Source organism: Aphelocoma coerulescens, chromosome 11, assembly GCF_041296385.1.
Source record: "Aphelocoma coerulescens isolate FSJ_1873_10779 chromosome 11, UR_Acoe_1.0, whole genome shotgun sequence".
Taxonomy (NCBI): domain Eukaryota; kingdom Metazoa; phylum Chordata; class Aves; order Passeriformes; family Corvidae; genus Aphelocoma; species Aphelocoma coerulescens.
Genome location: NC_091025.1, coordinates 11,490,693 through 11,508,012, shown reverse-complemented (window position 1 = coordinate 11,508,012; position 17,320 = coordinate 11,490,693). Strand labels below are relative to the sequence as shown.

General features: G+C 36.9%; 1 protein-coding gene and 1 long non-coding RNA gene across 2 annotated transcripts in view; one reads left to right on the top strand and one right to left on the bottom strand.

The window, feature by feature from the left end:
* TOX3 (TOX high mobility group box family member 3) overlaps positions 1 to 17,320 on the bottom strand; it is a 245,614-nt gene that overhangs the window by 89,532 nt on the left and 138,762 nt on the right. The window contains exon 2 of the mRNA XM_069026457.1: positions 2,535 to 2,559. The gene's annotated coding sequence lies outside the window, so the exon portion shown is untranslated. The remainder of the gene's footprint in view (positions 1 to 2,534; positions 2,560 to 17,320) is intronic.
* On the top strand, positions 424 to 6,297 carry LOC138116770 (uncharacterized). Its single transcript, XR_011154350.1, has 2 exons — positions 424 to 505; positions 4,853 to 6,297. It is a non-coding gene; the product is annotated as an uncharacterized lncRNA (long non-coding RNA).

Sequence of the window (17,320 nt, the reverse complement as noted above, 5' to 3'; positions counted from 1 at the left end):
ACAGTTCATTGTGTTTAAGTACCCTGACTCAAATAAAATGAGGATGTGGCCTCTCACCACTGCTCCTCCACATCAACCTCACCTTGGTCTCATTTTGGTGCCCTTCTCTCTACTGCAAACTTGAAAAAACCCCATAGTACACAAGGATAATTGAAACTGCTGTGTACAAAACTATTCTCTTGTAACCACATACTATCCAAAACACGTCATGACTTAAAATCTGCCAAGAACTAACCATCTAGGACTATACTTGGAGTCTTCAAGCATTTCCAGCCAGACACTATTTCCCATAACGTGGTCAGCATGTTCATGTCTCCTCCTGAGTGTTTCAGTTTCTTCCAGAAGTGTGGGTTGATTTTTAAAGTCCTAATTTTTGTCAGTATTCAGAGTCTATATTAACTCCTTTTTCTGTTTCAGTGTCTCTTCTTTGTATTCTCCTTATCTTCATTGAGAAAACTGACTCAAAGAATTTAACATCTGAAAAATATATTTCTCTCAACCAAAGGTAGGTTACCTTTGTAATGTCTCAAACTCAACTGCATTCTCCAGTGACCTCATTTCTTGTGTATTCAGAAAATCTCCTATTTATCTTAGCCTTCGCACAGACTTCTTTTATTTTCTTCCTTTTACTTACACTTTCCCCTTTGTTCTGTAATCTTTCAATCTTCCCCACCTGCTTTATCTTACAGATGATTGATATATGCATTTCAACAATCTCAACTGCTATTTTATTTATCCCAAATAAATATCCACACTGGATGGCAGGTATAATTCTCTAGCTACAAAACTTCAGCTTTGAAAATCTCCTGTTTTATTTTCCATCCATACCCTTCCATGATCCCTTCATACTTTTCAGAGCTCTTCTTTCTTCTTGCACTTTTTGATTTCACTATAAACCTAGCTTGGTTATAACACCTCATATCAAAATACTCTCCCAGTCTTACATCTCTAGTCATGCTATATTTATTATGCACACCTATGAAAAGGATTGCTCCCTTTTTAGTCCAACCTTTTAAATTGTGCAAAGAAGCAATATTATAGCATTCAGTCTGTGGTTTGAGTTACACACCCAGACTGATTTAAAGCTAGATGGAGGGGCAATTCAGGTATGTTGTGTGTTTAAAGGTCTCTGTGTGAAATAAAAAGAAATCTATAATGTTACCCTCAGGATTTCAGGCAATGATATTCCAAGTCTGAAAGAGAGGGAATAAAGAAACTGAAAAAGGATACACACCACTGACCAATCAATTGAAAAGTACGGTAAATGGAAAACAGAAACCTCCCTGGATTTGCCTTATGGGCTGACAGCAGTGGCTTTGTATAAAAAGAGAGAGCACTTATGATCCACTTTCTATTTGAGACATTATAAATTAGTTTTTCTGAAGGCATAATCCACCATAACAGATTTTAAGATGGTGTGGAAAAATCCCACCACTCCTTGATATGAACACTAAATGATGCCCTGTCTTTCATGGATCCCATGTCTCTTTGCTCAGGCAAAGCCTGTCTCTGGAAAACTCAAAAGTTATTGAAATGCACCAACCTTTATTTCAAAACTGATCCACACTGAGGATGACTGCAACCTTTATTAAGACTCAGGAGACTTTGGTTAGGCCTCACAGTTACAAAAGACTCCTGTCTTTGTGCTACTAAGTGCAGGAAAGAAACGTCCTACAGGCTCTGAATGAAGATGAGAGGAGCTCCCCTACACCCTGACTTCCAGCAGGGATCCTAGCTTCCCAGCTCCTTCCCAACACACAGTGCCTCAGCATAGGCAGCCAGCTCCATCTCCTTTCACTGACACAAAGTCATTACTTCTGGGCCTTAAATAGATCTTGGGGACTTGTTTAGTGAAAACTCAGTATGTAAGAGAGAAACTACCTGGGGCGTGATTCCCCAAGTTCCTATTACATGCCTGGAAAACTGCAGAAATCCCAAAAATTAAAAGTGGAAGCACTTAGTCTCAGACCATAGTGATAGACAGAGAGAACCTCTCAGAGGATCAGTGGTTTTAGTGCTGGGTGATGATGCAGGGAGCACTCCCTCACGCCTTTTTAAATATCTGTAACACCTTTCTTTTCTCCTATACTTCTTCTAATTTTCTCTCAGCTCCAGGAGTATTATAGTGGCATCTCCTCTAACATATTAGGCTTTATAACGATGTTAAAGAATTGTCAGCAGAAGGAAAAGTAATTACACCCTAGAACAAAAACAAAACAGTGAAGTCAAGCCTGCCAGTCAGGTTTCCTATCTCCTTCAAAAGCTTCCTTTGGAAACATGGTGGAGAACAAAAGAAATCTGTGCAAGCAACCACTCCACACTCACTAGCGCTGCTCTCCAGCAAGACTAACAGGCACATTTATGCTCATCACAATTTCTCTAAAATACTAATAATGATTATTCTCAGTAGGATTAGCATTAGAACATCATAGGAGACTTTGCAAGCTCAGTTCTATAAGACAGTAAGTGAAATACTCTCCTCTACAACACTTTTCTCAAACAAGTTGAACTTATTTTACAAACCCACAACTCACCTTTCTAGTACAGGGACACTTCAGGCTGTAAAGTAAACAGGCAAATATTAAATGAGGTGAATCAAATATTTACGCAAGCAAAGCCACTCTTATTTTGTCAGAAAACAAATAAAGTTAAAGTTGGCAGAGTTTTATAAGCCATCACACTTCACTTTGTTTTTCCACTTCTTTTTCATGGCCCAAACTTGAAAGGCAAAGTAACCTTGGTGACTGCTGAGGTGGCACACAACTGCTCAGGACTGTCCCACCATCTTCAGGACTTCACTGGGTCGGGACATGCAGAAGCCAACTCCTCTGCAGGGACTGGGGGCAACAGGAAGCAATGTATTAAAACTGGGTGGTGGGCATGTGATTGGGATAAAGAAAAGATCAAACAGAACCTCATCCTTTCCTCTCATTCTTGCAGAACATGAAAAAAAATATGCTTTGTTTCCTAAGTCCAATATATATAAAAACTTAAAAAAGAGAGCCTGAGGTAGACTTTGTTTATATTACAGGCATTGAAAAGTCCTACCTCAACATCTGAATCACGTCATCATTTTGTTAGCAGGGTTCTCAGAAGGTGGAAAGAGACAATGGAAAGATAAAATTTAATGGACAGGATAAACACCTTTCTTAGAAATAATGCAAAAATTATACAAGGACTATAAAAAACTCTTACATTAGTTTTAATGACAGATACATGTCAGAACAAATCAGGCTTCACTGAAATGCTTAGCTTAGCTATTTTAGCTCTTTTTTGTGTACAACTTAAGTGATTTAACTTGATAGGGTAGACATTGACTGGAGACTAGGAGGGGATAGCTCTGTTCCAGAATGAGGCATGTAAGGTTGCATGTATGTTTGGTGGATAGTGCCCTAATTCATTAGAGAATGGGATTCGTATACTTACACAGTGAAAAGCTTGGATTAGGCACACAACATAATTTCCATTATGTTAATGTTGCTTTAAAATATATTGCACGGAGTGCTGCAACAATCAAATTATCAATTATAATGTCTACTCAGAGTAGAAAAGTGTTGCAAACAGAGGGCTGATTACTGCTTCAGTACTTCCAATCTGCATACTCATTGTTTAGTACAGGGAAAACAAATTATCTTGTGTTGGCCCTAGTTCAAATTTAATTAAATGAGTGCAAAGCAATTATAATAAAGTACAATAGTATAGTAATGAAAGGAAAATAACTCATTAACCTATTAATCTTTATTTATGTTCCTCTCAAATAAGTATGTAATTTCTTTATCACTGCATCCCATAAGAAATAGCAGCTCTCACTGCTCGTGGCCTGCTTTAGTGGGGCTTATTTTGCTAAAGATCATTGTATGACTTCACTGTTACTATTTATATAGATTTTATTTAATGTGTCTGATTTTTCTCCTCTCCCTTACATAGTGTATTTTAAAACCCTTTCCCACATATCTGGGATGTAGATTATAAACCTGTTCACACCCCCCATTTTCTTTTAACACTTGTCAGCTCTGAAAGGTAAACCTCTCTAGGAGCATTGCTATGCTTCTGTCATTGCATAAGGGAGGGAGCACTCCCAGAACATCTGCTCAAAAAGACGCTTTTACATTAAGACATAAGATGAAAGCATATTATTTTTAAGAGGACCTGACACAGCTATTGCTTTACAATCTTTATGGGTATAACAACATACCCCATATTTTCAAATGTGCTTTTTTGATTCTTCATTCTGACATTTATCTAGGCTGCTGGGTTGTTTTGTGATTCTGACAAATCTCAAGCTTAAGGAAAAGCAGTATTTTTAGATGATTAGTCAAATATTACACTGTGGTGTGCTTTAATTGTGCTTGCTGGATGCTAGTTATCATTATTACCTTATCTCTCCAGAACTGGTTTTGTTTTCAATGACATCTTACATTCTAGTGTGTACATTTAATGTCACACACCAGTGCTTGGCTTATTGCAGCCAGTCAGGGTTGACTTTGTCCTTTCACTAAGCTGAGCCACTAACAGAAAAAAGAGGAAAAAAAAAAAAAAACCACAAAAACTGCACCAAACCATCCCAAAACTATGCCATGAAGAAGCAGCAAGATTATGAGGAAAATTGCATTTCAAAATTTTTTACTAAATAGCACTTTTGCTTTTTTTTAGACTGAGGAAACTAATAACATTGATTTCTTTTTTTTTCCACCAAATGAAATGAAGTAGAGGTGGTACTGTGCTGTACTAAGTAGTGACTGAGTACTATCCTGGAGAGTGAGACAATTGGTAAATGTTATATAAACTATGAGAAAAATCAAATTAGAAGGACCACATATTAAAAATATAGTTTCCATTTCTTCATATACAGCTTTGATTACTGGCCCTTACAGAAGACCAGAGGTACCTGTGTGAAACATTTAATGAACAGAAATACAATTCTGAATATGGGTAAAGGAAGAAGGAAGACTACTTTTGAAAACTCAGAAACAAAACTTTCACAAGACAGTTTGCAGTGTCAGATGTCCCTAGGCTTTTTCTCTCCATGCATGGACCCTGTACAGGCAGGGTCCAATCTTACTGTCTTACAGGATTCAAGCAGAATAGCTTCCAAAAAGTTATTAACAGATTCTCTGAGAGGATTGTAGAGGTGCAAATTTACAGCTCAGATGGCTGAGAAACATACAAGTTCACCATATCTTTCCTCTTCACACATAGGAAAAAACTTCTGCCTTGCAGAGTGTATTTCTGGTTTCACAATCTGCTGCTGAGAACTCTGTTAGCAAGAAATGGAACTCTTTAATCATAATGACACTTAATGAGTCACTCTATTCTTTGCACATTTTTAACACTCAGTTCTTTATTTCACACTTACTGCTCAATTCTTGCTTTTATATTATTGCAGCACTAGTACTGCATTAATGCAACCAGGCACAGAGCCGTGTGTAGCTCTGTTGTGTGGTATGGGACAACTGGCATTGTTGGTGGTGACATTGCCACTGACCTGCTGGAGAGCAATCAAGAAGTGCAAAGGCATCACCAATAGGTGGCACATTCGCATTTTGCAGAGTATAATGCCATAATTCTTTTTGTTTGTTTTTGTTTGTTTGTTTGCTTTGACAATGAGTCATGTTTTAATTACAGTATTTCAACATGTGAAGTAACTAAATCATTAAAAGAGGAAGAAAGACAAATAAATAAATTTCATTATGTACAACCATCAGAATATCATATGAATTGTCATCTTTTTCAGTCCAGAGTTAAATACTTGTCATCAAGCTAAATCAATGTTTATTCTCTGTGTACAGCAACCACTAGAGGGGAGTTTGACACTCGCATTGCAAGTTCACAACAAAATGCTAAACCGCAGGGAAATGTAGATCAGAAATCTGCAGTAATTAAAAAAGACTATCCTGCCAAACTCACGACTTCTCAGCATCTTTCCAGATTACTGAGTGAGATGATTTCTATCTGACTTAATAAAACTCTAAATCCTGCTGCAAGTTGAGCTTTGTCCGGCTTCCTGATACATAAAATGAAGCAATGAAGCTGCAGTGAGCCGAGGAAGAGAATATCAAGCGTGCTCAATAATGAAGACAAATATAAAACAGAATTGCCTGAGATGGGGCTAGACTTCACAGTCACTGGACTTTTTGAGCCTTAGGACAGCTACACAAGGAAGGACTCTTCCTGTCTTACTCCTGCCTGCAGATCACTGGCTTAATGTGATATTTGGCAAAAATATACAACTTGAAAATATACAATGATGTCTTCTGTCTGCACCTAGACTGTATATCTAACTGCCCTTGATGTTTCCTCCTGTGTGTGTCTTGTTTTTATTTATGTGAATTCCTACTGTCCTCGTACCACAGGGAGATCAGATTCTCAAAAAGCATCAGTCTCCCTTTGCCGTGGGTACAGTGCACACCATTGCTAAAATTTTCCTTTAATGCAAACACACAGTTTCACTCAAGGTAACTTATAACTGTGAAAAGTTTGGTCATACCCATATGATCATAAAAATACCTGCCAGGACATCAGATATGTTGCAGAGTACTTGGTGGGGGTAGGAATTAGGACACAACTCCTCAAGTACCAGGACACAGGGAGCTGCAACTGATGCATGATGACCTGTCCAGTTTGATCCTTTGTACATCCACCTCTTTAGCCAGAGGGAATACTTTAAGCCTAATTGATTTAACCTATGAATCATATAACATTGCATCATAACACAAGCTCTTGTACCACAGCATCATACACAACTCCTGTAGTAAATAAAACCAATGCCATAGATTCTGCAACTTCTTCAAACTGTAGTTTGTATGAGTGTGGATATTTTCAGGTGCAAGCATATATCTGTCACAAGCAGAAAATACATATATACATAACATCATTTTTCCATAACTGAGTCTAAATGTACTTCTACTGATCTTCAGCATACTAGAAGAGTACAGATTCAAAATAATGAAAAAGGTAATTTATCTTCTAGAAGAAAGAAGTGAATGTGCTGCACATTGCTTGTCACAAAGAATGTATTTAATCCATGATCTTATTTATAGCATAGAAATGTTTTTGACATAGCAAGGAGAGTAAAAAGTCAACAAACATGAGACAAAGACTAAATAAAACTGCACTCAAATTAACTCAAACAGTACTTAAAGGGACATTGATCATGTAAAAATATATAAGGCATACATTCAAAAGTTAAAGATGTTCTTTATTATGTTTTGCACCATAACATCCCATTCACCTGATTTACTCTAACACCTACCCATGTAAATCAGTGGGTTTTTCCATGGACAAAAATGACATTTCTGTGGCATACAATTGATGCAAGTGGAGAATTTGACCCTATATCTGAAAACCTTCCACTAAATAAGCAATTAGTGTACACAGGTGGTGTTTTTCCCTAGTAATTGATGTGAAAGTCTAACCACTTCTAAAGCCTGGCCATTTGCTTGACAGACAAGAATTTGTTTTCCTCAGTAATGGGCACAATTTCATATGGATGGGCTTTTTTTCCTCCCTCAAGTAGAAAGACAACCTAGATTTCAGCATTTAATCTTCCTCTGACAAAATCTCAAATGGCCCTTAAAGATCTGCAACTCCAATGAGTTTATTCAAGATACTGCAACTAGTCCTACTGGATGCATCACCTTGGGCACTGGAATGAACACATGCCTGAAATCTGGAAATGTGCTGAGAATACTTGGAGACTACTGCCCTCACCATTCATGCTGGAAAACTTCCAGGAACCCATAGATAGTTCAAGGTAAAATGATCAAAAGTAATTTCTTCATGTTTACAACTTAACAACAATATTTTACACAACAGCTCTCCCTCCACAGGGGATAGGACCAACCTTATAAAAGTGATCATACTTTGGCTGCAGCTCTTGCAGCAGACAAACAGTACTTTTGTCCATCATAAGAATTATCCTTCATAGATTAATTCCCTGCATGAAAATCAAGCAGGTCTAGTCTAAAATTAGATTTCAAGATCAGTGTATTAATTGATCATAAAAGGATTATAAGTCTCCACTATAACACTTAAAATAATCCTTAAGACTTTAAATGATCCTAAAATACTTCATACAAATAGAGCACCATGTCAATGCTTTCATAAATACACTGCAAACCCTGCATCTGGACTAGTCTGTAAGTTTTACTCTGTTCAATATTCTTCATATCAAAGAAGACCATGCATGTGACAATAGGATGAACATGAACATCAAGACCTAAAATTACAGGCACTGGTTAGATTTTGCCAGCCTCACCAAATAAGTAGCTCTAGAAAAAAATCCCTAAAGTCACTATTTACAAAGTGTGATTCCTCTGTTTAATGGTGACAGAGACTTCAGTATGTAGTCCAGATGGTTGGTTGCACAGATAACAAATCCAGCATGGCATTTTGGTGCTATGGGCAGTCTGTCACGCTGTGGTAGACAGATAGATTGATAGACAGACAGACAGACAATGACTTTCTCTTTTTGAAAGTGTTTTGCTGTTAATATACATCATTTTTTAAAAATCCAGCTATGCATAGACCTCACTCAGTTACAGAACTATTACAGAAGAGATGGGGAAACATCAGCAGAGTTTCATTTTAAGTTTACAAGTTCAGATGTTTCGGTTGTCCCCTTAGGAAAGAAAAGGGCAAGGACTGCGTTCAAAAACCTATTCAATAATAGATCTTAAGCTCTTAGCTAGAGCAGGACAATTCCGGGCCAGCACAGTGATTCCCCAACAGCTGGTATACATACTTTGTAGTACTACAAGCTTTTGGCAGAGAAACTCAACTAACACTGGATTCTATTCCCAGCGCTGTCTTTCCCCAACTTTTAACCGAGGGCAGTTTAGCTAAATTCTGTCTGTTCCTGGTTAGCCATCTGGTAAATAGATAATATAATTGCATCCTTTATAGGCTTATTGTGGGGCTTAATTATTGAAAGTCTTTAAGATAAGTCAAAGTTCTTGGTGAAAAGTTGTGCAAAGCATTAATAAATAATAATGGGGGCAGCACAAAGAGGAGGGGAAGCTTAAAGCTGAATTGCTACATAGGAGAAACGTGCCCAACTGAGGCAAGAGAAATATAGGCAAGTGAAAAGGAAGGGAGCAAAACCACTCAACTAATTGCACTAAAAAATGTAGAGAAGGAAAATGGGCTAGGTTGAAATGACAAAAAAGTAAACTTGGACAAATGGGAAAGGACAGACCTGGCAAAACAGAGTAAGTTATGTGTCACTAGAGAGGTATCAAGATTGGACTGAGCCAGGAAGCTTAAGCTGACTGGAGGGAGAACTTCTCTGTGCTTTACAATTCATGTTTCATTCTGTTCCAGTTCGCTCATTTCTTTATGGTGTGGCTTACACAGATTGTCCTAATGGATGGCACTGCCACAGGGCATTTGCCCTGTTCTGTCTCATCTGAAGTGGGTGGTTCCTCAGGGAGCTGACAGTTTCTCCCGAATGTGTGGCATTTCTAGGACAGACATCTGCACAGGCATCTCTGTAACAGCCGAAGGGAAGCAGTGTTGACTCCCTTCACCAGCCTGATCATGAGCAAATTGCATCATCTGCACTACCTTCATTTCCTAAGCATAATTGCCGTAAGTGATCCATTGATTGCTATCTGACACTCAGCTTTTCTGCTCTCATTTCCCAGATGTTCCTGGTTTTGTCATGACTCTCAACTCCATTTTATCAGAGATGTGACAACATATATTGTAAGGACATGGTCATATGCAAAGAAAAAATTATATCAGATAAGTACAGTAGAGAACCACAGTGTTTAAATAGCATTATCACAAATGTAAACACAATTAGCTTACTGTTTATTCAGCTTTCATTGGAAAAGTTGTTTTATATACTGAATTTATTTATTGCAAAGGCCGTGCACTTTAGATAGCATGGCAGCAAACAAAACCTTGTCCCTTAATTTTTTGAAGCACCCTAATTTTTTTGGGGGGGAATGATCAATATCAATTTAAAAAGTGGGTCTTTACTGCGAGTCCTTGTTTAAACTGGAAAGTTTTCGATTAAAAAAAAAATTAGATAAAAAGTGCTTTTATAAATATAAAACCAGTAACTATATCTTCTGCTTGTTTCCCATAATGTTAAGAGAGTCTAATGGGGGTGGGAGGGAGGCATGTATACAAAAGATCTTGTCTACCAATGTCAACAGGCTCTTCTCCCCTAATGTACAAAGATAACTTCTGGCTTTCCAGAATATTTTAACCATACTGACGAATGCCCCTCAAAAAACCAGAAGGGGTCATTAGGTATTTTATAAAGAAAAATACCAACCAGCAACAAGGAGACAAGATAGGAAAGGAGGACCTTCTGGTTATTTTTTGTATTGCTGAGTCCACGGCGCACACTCTGAGATATAGTGAGTAGTTAAATGATCTTGTTCCACACAGTAAGTTTTGAAAAATCATTTGGCCTCCTCACTTGTTGCTAAGCACTAGATCCTGCTCAATCTTGCTCTTAGAAATATAAATTACTCAGAAAAATCCATGCCTTTTAGCAATAAATTATTAAATACAAACATTGAGCTTACCTTCTGTCCCTGCACTACTCATTTGCCTGTTACTGACAATGAAGCTGCATCACTTCCAATAAAACTTCATTCCAGCTTTCATGTTTTTCTCTAAAAAGAAAGCAGGTGAATCCTTGATCTGTCAAAGACAAATGTTATTTTGTTTTAGTCTGTCTGACCAGTCCATCAATTACAGTCATTCATCTGCTGTGGAAAGTGAAGAGTGCACCACAAATTTGCTAACATTGCATCTGCCATTACATTTTTCTTTGATAGTAAGTGAGGCGTAATAAACCTTGATCTTTTTTTGTATGCTGCTTTTTGTTTGAAAAGTATGATTCACTGGATAATACATGCTGTTCCTCTCCAGAATTACATTCTACAGTCAAAACAAATTTCTTCTTTGGATCCAACAAAAAACACTACTTATTGTTCTTAAAAAATAATAATATAATGGAGAAAACGCCATGTGAAAATTTTAGGCCCGCATTTTCAGTGCTGACACCTGCTGAGTGACTCATCAGAGAAAGAGGGCCTATTATCACCATAAGAACTCAAGAAAATTCTTTCTGAATTCCAGTAAATGTCTTCCTTTTCAACAGCTTGTTCAAGATACATGAATGTGATGAAATTCTGTGTTCTTTGTTAGTGAAAGGGTTTTCATTTTCATTCAGCAAATAATCTGTAACCCCCAATGACATTAGAAAGTTTATTTGTCTTTTGAGTGTTCTGTAGAAGTCATTTGGAATATGTCAAAACTTTTCAGCCTAAAAGCTACACTGGTGATCCTTTACACACACACAATTGATCATTTAGGGGCTGGAAAAGTATTCTTAGACCTTTCACTGCCAATGCAAAGGAATTTTCCTAACAGTAAAATTTCAGCAAATCTGCCTCACAAATAGAATGTACTACTGGGCTGCATGTTTCCTGTAACACACTCATGACTCACCTTCTCCTATTATGCTTCTCCCAGAAGAACAAAAAGCAAGGAGAGCACTGTTCAGTTCTTGTCTTACCTCAAAGATAAACTATGAACAGTATCACAGATTTCTTACTTTTCAGTTGTTTATTTACATTGTATTTAGAAGCTTTCCCTTACAATTCAGGTAAGATTCTTCACTTCTTTAAGATAGAGAACACAAAAGAAAGAGGAGAGGGTCCAAACTAACATAGATAGAAATAAACCTACACGTGGGTGTAATCCAGTTCAAAGAACAGGTTTCAGCTTGTGTTTATTGCTGTGTCTCACCTGAAGTTAATGGATTCACAGACACTAATGAACCCGCCCAGTATGTCATCTGTGCACAGGTGAAATGTCATTAATGAAATAAAATCACAACACAAAATAGCAGTAATGCCCCCGTTAAATATCTTTTGCCTGTATATATACAAGTCAGTATGAAGATTTCTTTGACCCCACTGCTCTTTCCAGTGCTGAAATGCAAGTGAAAAAGATTTTAAAATAATATGAGATAGGTTTCTCTCACCCCAACACTGAGATTCCTTTAAAAAATAAGTTAATGGAAACATTGTTATATGATAAAATATTAATTTTTGTTTATATATATTATTATACTCCCTGTGTTGTTTTCTTATCTTGAGCAGTAGAAAATTAGAATCTATTATATAGAAACATAACTTACTGTAAGGACATAAAACAAGTCGGTACATGACAAGCTGAGTAATACAATATATAATTACTGTATAAAATAAAAATTATTAAACTTTCTATGTTTCAGGGAGGAAACACTTTTTCAACACTGTGCTAGTAATTTCTTGCCCTCCAAAAAATTATCTTTTCTAATGTACACACTCTCTAGAGGTAGACTCTAGCTGTATTTATAAGTACACGATGAAACACAATATTCTTAATTGATTTGAGTCAGGAAAAATATTTGGAACAGCTTAGCTCACACAGTAGGTATATTGTGAAGCAACTTCCAGTTATTAAAACCCTGAAACATAATGATAATTTAAACAGTAACAGAAGATCATACACATGAGCTTTGTTTGCTCAGTTAATATTACAATTCTTTCATGGATTCACAGTATGATACTTTAGTTTTCCTTTTATATATCAAAAACTGGTGAACTGTTTACCCCTTAATGTAACTTTGTATAATCAGAGCAACAGCAAGAACAAGAAAGAAAATCATCTTTATAAGCTAAAAGTCCCATCTGCCTTATATTTCCAAATTACTATGAATATTGTTATGTAGCTTTCATTTTATGGCAGCACCAAAGAAATCAAACTCTGAATCAGTATTCCCTTCCACAATGACAAATGCAAACAACAGAGAAGCAATCCTTGCTCCATAGCCATTACATCTAATCAAATTATTAAAAATAGTAATACTGATCATTATGGTCTGTTTGTAAGGCTGCATATAAATTCATCAGCAGATGCCACATCAAGCAGTATGCAGTCATAAATTGTTACCTGATCTGCTCAAGGACACGAGACCAACACTTTTGATCCACAGCTAAGGGACTGTGACTGCAATGAACAGTACTTGAGAAAAAATAATTCACAGAATGTTTTGGCTTGGGCCTGACTCCTGTGGAGTCAATACAAAATATAAATATCCTTTTGCAGGAGCATGCAGCTAAGACAGTCTTTAATTTTAAGGTGCACAAACCTGAACTACCTTAGACTGCTACCAAGTTCCTAGAAAGGGCTAGGTCTGTTTAGAATATTAATTGGAGCTTGTGCATTTTCTGAATTCCATCAGGTCTGAAGAGTTTTACTTTAATAATACCATTATCATTAAATTTCATTGAAGAAAAAGAAAAGAAACAAATGGATATTTATATCCATTTATATCATTAAAATAAGTCTTGCTAGCTGAGTTTCAGAATTATGTGCACTTTTTTTTCAAGTCACCTTAACTGCACAGCCAAGCAGTATGTGAACTAGGCAGATTCCACTATAATTATATAGAATTGCACATTCCATCTTGCTTGTGCAGTTCCATGGCTTTGACTCAGTTTCAAAATGGGGCTTTTTTGTGGAGAGACTTATACTAATTCCTCATCACCAATAAACGATATTTCCTTAAACATGTTTCCTTTATTTTCTAGGCTTTTCACATATAAAGGGTCAGCCATTAGCCACTCTCACTTCAGTAACTGCAAGGTACCTCTCGTGGGTTAATACAGCCTATCCTCTAAGCTAGCAGAAATATTCTATAAAACATCCAGCATCCATTTTTGAGAAGGCTAAAAAGTACAAATGGTTTGCTGTAAATTTAAAAGTTGAGAATCTCTTTTAAGCTTAGGGAGAAATATGAAAGTGAAGAAAATTTACAGCTGTATTGACATCTGTACTTACGTTCTTACCAAGAACAGGTCAAATAATCATTTCTTGGAATTAGACTGTGGTGAGTTCAGATAAAGAAACCAGACCATGTCGTTCAAAACGTTAAGCAGGAAAAATTATTTCCAGAATCTGTCTCCCGTGGAAGAAAGCACTGGTGTTTCAAAGCCAGGATTATTTTAGCTGAGTTACTCGTACCACAGTGTGTACTGGCTTATTTCTAACAGCTCTGGGAAGCTGGGTGAGTAGGCCTATAAAACTACACTCCGTGGATTTCATATGTGTCTAAATGTAAACAACAGAACTTACAACTAATTGCCTTTTAGATAAAGCTGACTTAAGCAATTGAGATAACAGAATCCTACAATACTCTGGATGAAACATACTAAAAATGTGAATTAATAAGTTAGCTGATACTGAGCTCCAGATGTTTCTTACTCTGGCAATGTTCCTTAAGTGATGATAAGCAGATTTACATACTTAACTAATATGCTTATTTACAGAAAATTTCCAGATCCAGACTAGCATCCAGATTTCTTATTTGGCTTCAGATCAAAAGACATACCATCAAGAAGGACGGCATCCAAGAAAACCTTTTCAACATCTGCTTAGAACTAAACAACAGATATTTGATTTTCTGCAAATTTAATTTCGGGCAAAATTTTACTTCATCCAATAATTTTTATATCCTCAAGACAGCCTGACCTAGTCATTTTACATATTCAAATCTCAGAATACAGCTCATACACTGGGAAAGACAGCAGTTGCTAAAGAGAAACTCTATTAGTTTGTAGTTCACATTTAAGATTGCTATGAGCAATTTCACTTCGAGTGAGATAAAAGCTTTTTTGGAAGCAAAGCTCTTCCCTCACCAATAATATCAGTGATTTAAAGAAGAAATTTCAAAAAGATTTTATATGTTACTTGTAAGTTAATAAAATTTAAGTTCAAGCTCAAAAATTTAAGCTCTACTGGTTCAAAACACTGAGGAATAGAAAATAAAGGTAATATTACTGAGTCATCGGTTGTATTCTTTGAAATTCTTATGAGAAATGCTTATTGTCACATTAAGGCAAGATAAGACCAAATCTAAGCAAAAACTTAAAAGAAAATACTTGGAAGAATGGATACTATTCCAAATTTCTTCCCAGGTTTCAGAAAGTAAAACACCAATATACTGGGAGGGAACGTGTATATTCCAGGGCAGAGTAAAAAGAAAGAGCCAGGAAATACAAAATATGGACTTCATTTTGAAAATTAATTATTTTAGAAGAAAAATGAAATGAAAAAAAATGTTTCCAAATCAGTTGAGCACTCACATAAACTTCCACTGAAAGCCAAGACAATGATTATATAACCACAAAAGAGGTAAATGTTAAACAATGTGTTATACCAGTAGATATGCAGACTGCTTGAGGAATGACGCCAAGGATTAGGAGAGATGAGAGTAAAAACTACCCAGTTTTTCTTGTGGTTCCTTGGTGTACATGAGAGAACAGGAAATAAACCTACCAGGAACTTGGCACAGAAGGAAGCCTTCTGGATATGGATAACCACAGTACATGATTGGTCTCTAGTACCTCACACCCACAGCTCTCAACCTGCTTTGCAAAGCATGTAAGTGCAGGAAAACTGCTAATCTGAATCACCCTGCAGGGCCATGGCAGATTCAGAAACATAAGAAACGAGAACACCCGCCCTGCTGCACACCCTGATCTTTTTACTATAAAAAGAGAATATACTTCTACACTTCATTTGTTGTGGGGAAAAAAACCAAAAAATTTTGACAGGACTATTCCCTAAATTACACTCATGAAAAGAAAACAAAGGGAAAACAACATTAATTATTTCATTAAGCAAGTGTGATTTTATTTTTTGTTTTTAACTGGCATTAAGACTTTGGAATATCTGGAATTAACAGTACTGCTATCAAATGAAGTCAGACTTTATCACTGATATTTGTTTTGCCATTCAGTCCTTTCATTCCATCCACTTCCACCCTGAAGACCATGTCTTTTCCCTTCTTAACATCCATACACAGGATGTCTACTTTTGATTTAGCCTAGATGCTCATCTCCTTGCCTTATTACTTTAATTCCTCTTTGCTCAACTGCAGAATTAATGCTAGATTAATCTGCACACAGGGCATCCATCCCAGTGTGTCTGAGTGCAACAGCAAACAGAAACCAGTAGGGAAGTTTGCAAATGGTTCAATTATTACATGAATTTCAAAAAGCAGCTTCTGATAAGATTAGTTTCTCGAATGTGTTCCATGTGGTTTCACTGAGAAGGCATTGGCACATAGTCTAAATCTGACCATGGAGTGACTTGGGAAAGCCTGTGCAGTGCTAGGCAGCAGAAGCAGAATGACAAAAATCTGTGCTTGTTGTTCTCTTCTTTGCCTTCTCCAGGATCTGTGTCCATGATCCCTGTGAGGTTTCACAAATCTGTGGGCTAACTGGCTCACGAGAACACCCTGCTCCAGTTCCTGCCCCATCCCTTGGCCTCTTCCATCCACAGTACGGCACCAGCCTCCAATCCTGTGGGCGAATTCTGCCTGGGTTTGCTATTTCCTGGGAGAACAGGCCTGCTTTAGTCTGCCTTTTGTACTGAGCTCCTTGGAATCATCCAGGCAATAATGCAATTTTGAATCTCAAGCCCCAAGGAAGAGTGAAGGTATCACACCATTGGAGAAATGTCCTTTTGAGTGAAACTAGCCAGCTTTGGTTTTCTTACTGCTCAAACTCCCCAAGGTAGGTAAAGATGCCTCTTGCCAAAAGTTTGCTTATTTGAGTGCACCCCAAGACATGACACTGCTCTTTCCATTTTGCAGAGTCAGTCAGAATTCAAAGATGTGTAAAACCATGTATAATGAATCTGATCAAATGTGTTCTGGTACCAGAGTCATTTATCTTCTCATATCCAAGCCTCAGTCATGAAGGAAAACAGAGCTCTGCTCCTTGCAAACCATAAAATATTTCCCTCTAATTATCCTGACACCATTAGACACACTCAGCCTCCCATAAATTAATGTAAATAATGTGAATATAATTTATCATAAAACCTACAAAGCACAGTAAAACCTTCTTCTCCCCCTTCTCAGGCATTTCAGTCAGTCCAGTATAACACTGGCCTAATATTTAATGATCCAGCACTGTGCTAGTCTTCTCTATGACAGATATCTGTGTATAAACTATACAACATAAAATAGATTCAAGGGAAGGACCAAGAACTGGTATACAACATTTCTGAAACTATTTAAGTGATAGAGGAGCTGTATTCCCACTTTCACGAGTGAATTAAGACACACAGGAGATTTTGAAAATTGTAATAAACTGACAATAATTAGGCATTTGTGTGAATTATACTTTTTATCTCCATTTAATTATTCACTTTTACTCACTTCTGTGATTAATTAGATTTTGTTTTGAAACATTATTCCTAACAGCTTACAATAAAAGATATACTAACTACTCACAGC